Source organism: Festucalex cinctus, chromosome 1 (assembly GCF_051991245.1).
Source record: "Festucalex cinctus isolate MCC-2025b chromosome 1, RoL_Fcin_1.0, whole genome shotgun sequence".
NCBI lineage: Eukaryota > Metazoa > Chordata > Actinopteri > Syngnathiformes > Syngnathidae > Festucalex > Festucalex cinctus.
In genome coordinates this window covers 10172477-10180731 of record NC_135411.1, presented here as the reverse complement: position 1 = coordinate 10180731, position 8255 = coordinate 10172477, and positions in this window count along the sequence as shown.

Sequence of the window (8255 nt, the reverse complement as noted above, 5' to 3'; positions counted from 1 at the left end):
TTCCTTTCCAAACGGTACGTTTTTCCCACACTGCTTGCCAGAGTTTTCTGCTCCACTCCTGCAAAGCATACACGCAGCATATGGGATCAAAATAAAGGCTTCTGGGTCCTCAATCGGGAGCTCAGATCCCAGTTTTGTCAGTTTATTAGCCTCCTCCTTTCCCTGGACTCCATGATGATCAGGTATCCATGTAATGAGAAGATTATTACACTTAGCCAATTCGTTAAGTTTTTCAATGCAAACTGCCATATTGCATTCCATTGCCTTGATAGCAGCATGACAATCAGAGAGGACAACTTTCATTTGCTGCTGGAAGACGGTACTAAGTTGACCCAAATATTGGGATTGCTTCATGGGAGACCGAGCGCTATTCGGGTTCTGGATGTAAACACCAGCTCCATTTCTTCCTTCTAGTTTCGAACCGTCTGTGTAACATCTAAGAACTACATTAGGTTACGTTAATATTCTATTTTTTTTTTATCTTGTATTTGACATTGAAAGTATCTTTCAAATGTCTTAGTTTTTTTTCCTAAGGTCACCTGGCATGTCAAACAATGGCAAATCATGTCTGTCACTATTACACACATCCACATGACTCTTGGTTTTTCCAGAAGTGGCCACGGTTTTGGCCGTCCAAAATCCCATCCGATCAATGCCATCTGATCAATGATCAATGTAGGAACCACGGACAGCTTCCGCCCTGACAAACGCTTCTATTAGAATGATATTCAACAACAACTGCATCGCACCCATAGGCCTGCTTGTATAAGCTGAGGATATCATTAAACATGCTAACTTTTTCTTCACCATGGAAAGGATTCTGTGATCATCCACCGCTGTTGTCTTCTATGGATGTCCAGGCCTTTTGAGTTCACAAGCTCACCAGTGCATTTTGTTTTTCCTCACAATGTACCAAACTGTTGATTCGGCCACTCTTAACATTTTGTTCTTTTTTTGTCTGCCTCAGGATGGTCTGTTTCACCCCTATTGAGAGCTCCTTTGACAGCATGTTCTGTGTTCACAACAACAGCTTCCAAATACAAGCGCCACACCTAGAATCAACTTCAGACATTTTAACTGCGTAATTGATGGCAGGTTAAATGAGGGGAAGCGCTCATGTTATTTTTTTTACTTTTTTTTTTTTCAGCCTTCTGAGTCAATTGTCCAATTACTTTTGTTCCCCTGAAAAAGAGAGCTAAAATTTAAAGAGCTGTAATTCCTAAACCCTTGCTCCAATTTGGATGTCAATACTCTCAAATTAAAGCAGAGAGCACTTTAATTATATATACACTATATGATTGTATCTTGAATATGTTTTTGTCAACAGCTAAAATAACAACTGTCCAAATATTTTTGGGCCTAACTGTAGCTGCAAAGTAAGCTATTCTTTCCCGGTTTTGGAAGAAAAACACCTCGGCCATTTCTCCAGGCCACTGGTACATAACTATACCTTAGACAGCCCCTGAATAAAATGCCAACATATTTTTTAATGTGTTGCCATCCGTTCTGCCATAAAACACGATAAATTCCATCCTTTCCCTGGGCCTATTGCTACTTACCCCCCCAACAGAATATTGTGAACCGAATATACACGTGATCCGAGAAAGAAGGCACGCCACTGACATGCCAATCTTTCACAGACTCGCGCGCACACTGGTTCACAAATGTTAGATCCAGCACTCCGCCCCTTACTTTTGTCCTGAATGTAGATCTGTTACAGAACTTCAGATTTGCTCTAGCACAATAGAGTTCCTCACCCCTATCATTTATGTCGGAAGAACCCCATAGTATATGATGCGCATTTGAATCAGACCCTATCGCAACAGGTGTCTTTTCCACAGACCAAAACCACCTCCTGAAGGATCAATGGTGGTGCTGGTTCTCCATCTGCCATGTACGCCGAGACAAAAACAAAATTATCTTTCTCCCGGAGCACACCATTTATTCATACATCTAGTACGTCCCTGTTTGAGAAAACCGGTAACAGTTGACATCTAAGACGGGTTGCTTCAAGTCTATGCCCTGGGTCGTTCACTGTTCTGATTGACGTGGAACTGTTTCCATCCCTGGAGCTTCCCCTTAACTTTAGCACTGTATGTCCAGGGTTCCTGAGCTAGGAGAATCCTGGACAATGTCTTTTTGGTAACTTTATGTAAGTTGTAGCTAGCAGCCTTACTTCTATGAAGATTTATTTGCCAGATCATTATGTTATCAACATTCCGACCTGGTTTCTTACCTTATTTTCAGCAATTGAAGTCATCATTACGATGCAAATTCAATTTAACTGAATAGTATTAAAATGTCCCCTTGGTTTTATTCACCCTCAGGTTTTAATGTAGCCCTCGTATTTGAGGCTAAATGGCCTCAACCTTAAACCTCAGTCAACTCAGACTCAGGTTCCATTGTCTCCATTGTCATGGCAGACGTGGAATCCCTTGTCCCATGAGTGGATTTCGGGCGTTAGGGCAGAAGCGTTACCGGCCTCGGCTCCCTTCCCCGCCAGCACCATTAATCAGTTATAGACACCAACAGAAAGAAACACCAAACAAACTGATCGCTGAGATCCATCGCTGACTGTGGCCCCAAACAATGTCTCACAAGAATGACCACTTCATAAATGAGTTCATGTTGATAATTTTTTTGGGTTCATTGTTTTTTGCTGTTTACTAATTTGCTGACATCTCAGTAGGCACACCCTCTGCTTTTGAATGGTTGGAATGTTGTCTGATGACCCTCACATGGGAGAGTGCGTCATGTAACTGTATTTATGTCAGGTTTACCTGTTTGACATTTGACATGACACAAAAAGGAGAGAAGACACTGAGTTCAAAGCTCACGAGGAGAGAGGAGTGGAACTGACTCATACAATTTACTTCTCCACCCTTTAAAAAAAATCCTATCCTCACCCAAACTTTATTTGGTTTTCACGCTCCTTGTTACATGGGTGTTCCAACTCTAAAGGGGTTGAGCAGAGCATAGTTGGAACACTGTACTTGTTTATGGGTGTATGTATGTGAGTGGAAGATTGCTGATTTCATGTGTGATCAAGATTGCAATCACTAACACTACTAGAATTCTAAAACAACTAGATCTCCCAGAGCAGTTATTTCGACGGCTTGCACGCTCACCTAATAATAATAATAGTAATCGCCTAATATGGTTATTACTCGCCGTTTTGAATAGCTAAAAAAGCCCCTATCTTGCTTGTCTGTGGAAAACAGGTCTATTAATTTCGATTATCAGGCTCGTACTAACAAAAACATAATGACTCCATCACATCTAGGAGTGCATTTTTGACTATAAGCTTTTACTCTACCTTGAGCTGTGTTGCCACTTCCAGTGGAGCGGTACACAGCTCCTTTTAGCGGAGGTGGGCTGGTCTTGTTTGGACTTGCTGCCTGAAACTGCCTATATGCAATGCAGCGACCACTTATTGTGATTCGTCAGACTCTCTGTCAGCTTCTCAGAATGTAGCTGTGTAGTCTCCTCTCTAGTATTTTTTTTTTTTTGGCGGTCTAGCTTGTATCCAAAACCAAATGCCTCCACGTTGAATGCTAGTTGCTACGGAAGTCCAGCGGCAGCAACTACGGAAGCCCAGCGGCGCTACCTCACGGGTCCCAGCAACGCGAAAGATGCACATTGAAATGAAAAGAGCAGTCAAATTGACGGGCGTGGAGGTAAAGTAGTAATTACTCCTAAATATTTTTTTTATTTTTATCACAATAAAATGCAGTAATAATCTATATACAGAGAAAGAAAAAGTCAAAAGACCAGGAACATTGTTGAGCTATATAAAGAGAGTAACAACAAATCCAATTTTGAGAACAGTCAAAATAACTGCTCTGGGAGAACTAGATGTTGTTGTTCTTGTACTTATGAGTCATCTCCTGTTAAGCAGCTGTTAGACTTTCACGCTTTGTGAATGTGAGTGTGGAGCATAGCAAAGCATTCTTCATTGCAAGCAGAAGCAATTCTTCATTGCAGCAAATGTATGATAACTATATTTACAATTATTCCTACAATTTATTTAGCCTTTAAATTGTCATGGTATGACAATTGAGAACAAATTATCGTTTTTGATGCTTGCCTGGAGTCCATTTCACTGTCAAGGCGGAACTAGGAGTGAACCCAAATGCACAACTCGTGCTCAAAAAGGTAGAAGTTCTTGAAAGTTTTAATGAACAAAGTACAACAAAAATTCACTCAGCAGAGGAAAATTGACAACGATCAAAGTGCAACAAAAAAATCACTCGTTAGAGGAAAAACTGAAATCAAAGAGTATACAAAGTATCAAACAAAAACTACAACAATAACTAAGGGCTTACTTGGGCGAGGCTTGGAAACAGGGCTTAGAACTCAGGCACTAACAGACAAGACGAACTAGCACAGGGCAAAGGGAGTCACAGACTATATATACACACATACCAAGTGGAAACAGGTGGAAACAATCAGGGCGGGGAAGGTAATCAGGAAACAGGAAGGGCAAGTTGTCAGTTAAAGGAGGGAGCCAGACATTTACCAAAATAAAACAGGAAGACTAATGAAATTCTACTTAGACATGACATTCACAAAGCAGGTTTAGTGAGAAACCTGTAGTGTTGTGTTGTTTACGACCGTTTTGTTCAAAAAGAACAAATCTTTTCAGTGAACATGAGTGAACGGGCCACTTCTTGAAGTGATTTGTTCTTTTCTCAATTCATTTGAGGTCAGCCACGCTCATGCCGTCAAGTCTTCGCGAACCAATCAGCAGCTAGCGTCAGACGCGGGAGGGATTTTACTACACATAGAGCCTCGCTATTGGTGTTCAGGAATGCGTCACTGAGGAAGCTTCCTGTTCACAAAGATCTGAACGTATCAGTGAGTGAACGATTCAGTGAATGAGCGTGCTACTTCCATTTCCCGTTCGCGTACGATTCATTGCGTGAACGTACTTCTATACCAGTTCAGTGAGTGAGTGTAGTCTTACCATGAATGATTCACGATTTGCCAAGGAAGGAACTACTCACGGAAACGCCACTACTTCCGTGCTAGCGGGGACAAGTTTTCATTATCATGTGTTTCTCCAAGCTAACGGCTTGATGTGGTGTCCATCCACGTACTGGGGCTTGGGGCAAGCGCATGAAAACAAAATTGAGCGAGTGACAGTCTCTCTCTCACCAGCACATGAAGATGTGACTCGCGCTGCAGCAGCGGGGAGATGATGTTTTTGGGGACAAATTTTAACTGATTTATTATTCTCTCTGTGTACTGTGGGTGTAGTCTACTGCAATTATTATTATTATTATTATTATTATTATTATTATTATTATTATTAGTTTTATTATTACAGTTGATTTTAAAAAGTAACTTTATAAATTAAAAAAAACACGACATTCCAAAACTTTATTTATTTTTTTGTTAGTCACGATGACAAATCTTTTGAACGTTTCTTTTAAATGAACTGATTCTAATGATTCAATTCACCTAAAAGAACTGTAATGCCCATCACCGGAACCCTGAGTCAATAAACCCTGAAATGTGGGAAACTCTGCAATTTCCATTTCAGAAAGGGAGGTAACTGAAACCAGTGAAATAGAAGTAACTCTAGCCTGTTTCATAAAAAGAGGTCATTCATGCTCTCTGTCAATTATCGTAGTAACAGACTCTATGCTGGTCGGTAGCAGGTCTTTTACTATGCACCTCGAGGTTTTCACCACCTCCTTTCAGCCACACACATTTGATTTCTTCATTCATTTAGTCCGCTGCAGCGACTTTTTGCGAAAATACTCCTATAGAGTATAAAGTCCACTTTTGTCAGGATAATGGCATGTCCTTTTGACAATGACCTATTGATGAATGTGCCGCTTTATTGCGCAGGGAATTAAAAATTATCTGCGAGATTATCAGATTTATTATCAGACAGATTATCAGCATAGATATGTTGGCATTTCCAGACAGTTATCTTTTTGAACGGTACCGTTTCATATCACAGTCCATCATCTACATACGTACACAACTTAATCCATCCTTACCTTTGCAACACAACCAGCCGTAGTCATGCGCTCACATCACAGCATATATTGTGTTGGGCTCCGTTTTTTCTTATAACCGTTTGAATAGTGCTTTTATATTTCATCTTAGGTTTTTTACATTTCATCTTAAGTCAAGTGTGCTTCTCCCCCTTGGGATTGCACCTAATGAAATAAATTTGTGAGCTTCGATTCAACAGGTTTCCCCTGTAATATTATTGTGATTGCAAAGGACTACATTTCAATTTACGCATTGACCCCACACCCGAGCAGCAACGTTCTCCCACGCCGCCTTCCTCAAGAGCCGCTTACAGGGTAACGTGCAGCTTTTCTTGAATTTACAATTGTCTGACTTAAGTGCTCACTGAGCCTGCAGAGATGATTTTATCTTGTTAGGCATTATCCATATCTCCACAAACTCAGCTTTCAAGCATGATGCAAGCTTGGCTGGCAAGCATGCAGGATACTGAGAGAGAGCCACCCGAATCTCTGAAAATGACGTAGCGCCCGGGGCCGGGCGCTCTGAAAGATAAGCGGTTTTAGTTGTGCTGCTACTCTTCGTTTTAACAGCTGTTTGGCAAACCTTGCACACTCTTGTAGTTTGCTCTACGTCGCTCTTGTAAAAGCCGAACCATCAAGTCTTCGTCTTCTGGGCTCTGTGTGGAGGGGTGGGGCCGTCGGTTGCCTTCGGTGCCGTTGGCGTTGTTTTGCTTCCCCACCTGGGCGACCATGTAAGTTTGTGCGCGTCTTTGTGTGAGTGAGTAAAAAAAAAAAGAAAGAAAGAAAGAAAGAAAAGTCTTCATCTTCTGCAGCAGACATAATGTGCGCGAGTAGGCAGCAAAGTAGCAAACAGGCAGTGCTGCGTGACCTTCCTGCACGACTGTTGCGGGGTCCTGCATGTCCGTCACATACCGCAGTTTCGCTATCGTAGCGTGACGTCATCACCAAACGAAGGACCCCAAAATAACGAGCGGAAGCAGACGCGAGCCGCTCAAGGGAGAGGATGTGTATTTATTTATAAACACCTCGATTTCACGATTTAGCTAATTTTCAGATCGTGGTACTTTAAATGGACGAATTAATCAAATTTGTTCGATTTATCGTCCAGCCCTAGTATGTCGTCACCACACCACTTAGCTCTAAATAGAAGTTAAGGGTGGAATTTTAAGGACTTTTAAACGGCCAAACTTTTAATTAAGACACAGATTTGTATTCTATATACATTTTTCAGACCTGAACATTACCCATTGTAAAGTGTTACATAGTCTATGGCGACATCTGATTCTTCATTGGAGCCTCTGCAGTCTGCAACCTTCAATAATGATCATTCCCGTTCCACCAAATAGCATCAGCTTTTTTTCGTTCTTATTTTGAGCCAGCTGTAACAAAATGTAGATGGAGGCCCAAAGTATCGGTCGAACTGTACATATTAGGGGTGTTAAAAAAAATCGATTCTGCAATATATCGCGATATTACATCGCACAATTCTCGAATCGATTTAATAGGCGGCTGAATCGATTCTTAACCTTCCATTTTTAATGGAAAAATATTCAACAAAACGTCTTCCTTCGGGTTAGGGTTCACACCTTAAGCATAGAAGAATGTTATATTAATAGAACATTAAGCCTTAATATTTTATTTCAATGCTGTTCAAACATGAAACAGATTTCAGCCTGTATAAGACTGAAGTTTCAGATGAATAAATAATGCATTTTCATCCAAATCTTACACTGTACAAGTTTACTGTTTAGTATTTTCTAAATTTGAATTAAAAAACAAAAAACAATCGACTTATAAATTCGTATCGGGATTAATCGGCATCGAACCGAATCGTGACCTGTGAATCGTGATACGAATCGAATCGTCAGGTACTAGGCAATTCACACCCCTAGTACATATGGTACCAGAAGTGCAGAGAGTGAGAACCGGACTCAGATCACTCTGAACTGATGAGACGAGCTGTGTCACCATGTGATGCACTGTTGGCTTCAATGTAAAGATAGTGGTCATGTCATGTGGATTAGAAAATAAGACTTGTATGTGTGGGTGGGTGGCATGGTGAATGAGTGGTTAGCACAGCCGCCTCCCAGTACTGAGGACTTGGGTTCGAGTCCAGGCTCCGGCCTTCCTGGATGGAGTTTGCATGTTCTCCCCGTGCCTGCGTGGGTCTTCTCCGGGTACTCCGGTCTCCACCAAATTGTCCCTAGGTGTGCTTGTGTGTGTGGATGGTTGTTTGTCTTCTGTGTG